This window comes from Anomaloglossus baeobatrachus, chromosome 4, assembly GCF_048569485.1.
Source record: "Anomaloglossus baeobatrachus isolate aAnoBae1 chromosome 4, aAnoBae1.hap1, whole genome shotgun sequence".
NCBI classification, from domain to species: domain Eukaryota; kingdom Metazoa; phylum Chordata; class Amphibia; order Anura; family Aromobatidae; genus Anomaloglossus; species Anomaloglossus baeobatrachus.
The window spans coordinates 684,107,158-684,108,459 of record NC_134356.1 but is presented as its reverse complement, the minus strand read 5'-3'; the positions used below and the strand labels follow the sequence as shown (position 1 = coordinate 684,108,459).

At 41.3% G+C, this 1,302-nt stretch overlaps 1 long non-coding RNA gene across 1 annotated transcript; it reads right to left on the bottom strand.

Moving 5' to 3' along the window:
- Positions 1 to 371: 371 nt before the first annotated feature.
- On the bottom strand, positions 372 to 1,025 carry LOC142302148 (uncharacterized). The gene is made up of 3 exons (XR_012752942.1): positions 921 to 1,025; positions 748 to 831; positions 372 to 564 (listed from the first exon to the last, which is right to left on the bottom strand). It is a non-coding gene; the product is annotated as an uncharacterized LOC142302148 (long non-coding RNA).
- Positions 1,026 to 1,302: the final 277 nt, after the last annotated feature.

The following is a 1,302-nucleotide window of genomic DNA, read 5'->3' as shown; positions in this document are numbered from 1 at the left end:
CTGTAATTAGTAGGCCTTTCCAGTCTTGTGATTCCACCAAATCAAGTTTGGCACTGTTGTCTTGATCCCCTCTTCTTGGTCGAGGTTTCCATGCACGCTGGATATCATCTAGGCCAGGTACATTGATGTCCCACTGTTGTGTTCCCATATAGCCAGTCAAATCTTCGAAGTTGGGGATGTGCTTGAAATGATCTACAAGGGAGGGGGAAAAAACAAAGTAAAATAAAATATTCAGGAATCATATCCCATAGAATACAATGCCATTAACTAGACAGCTTTCAAATTAATAAAAAAATATAATAAATTTTATATTTTATCTACACAACTTACCAGCATCTGAAAACCCTTAAATTGTACTGCTTCCGCCTCCATTTATCCTGACAGTACTTTGCATAGTGCCGAGTGTATTGCCTGCAGATGAGTAGGGATGGTGGTTGCTTGTCCACTTCTACAGGGTACTCATCAAGTAGACTGTTGAAATAGAACTCTTTTTAAGTTTTGTCCATCTGTTCATCAGTCACTTTGACGATTTCTTCCTCACCAGTCTGGCCCGCATTGCCTTCTCTGATGCGAAAGGAAAGTAAAAAAAAAAAGTAAGTTATAATAAACTGAAAATGGTGCGGTTCCCTACTGACTACTTAACCAAGATTTTGGTACTAATCGTACACTACAAGGTATCATTACTTGAGTCTAATGCTATGAAAATATGGATGTTGGGATGCCTGGGGATAAAGTGAGGCCTCCTACCTGGTGCCTTCCGTCTCTTCCGCATCACTGTGTTCCTCACCACCTTCTTATTCTTCGATCCTCCTCCTCTTGGGCATTGTACATCTGTGAAGTTAGAGACAGGTAAATTATAAACTGAAAAACTCTCAAGCTATGAAAAGATGGATGTTCAAGATTGCCTGTAGGTTTCATACCCGGAGGTTCCTGCTAGATTTCTTCCCTCCTGCGTAGCCACAATTAGCATTCCTGCAGCCAATTGAAATGTATCCACAGTGTCTGGTTGTTGGTCAAAGTACACGTATGCCTTGGCCAAATCTCTATCCATCTGTGAGAGACTTTCTGAAGCCCAGTTTTTGAAGGCTTTTGTTGCCATCTTCCATGGTATTATGGGCAGCTCATACCTGAGGATAAAAGCATTTGTTAGTATTGATACATGCTTTGTAGATTAGACAATGAAGGCTTTATTTACCACTCACTTCTCTTGAAAGCGCTCCATGTCTTGGCTGCTGTTCAATATTCGTTGTCCCTTGGAGCCCACAAAGAATTGAGGCACCGTGTTTCCATCCTTAGGCTGCT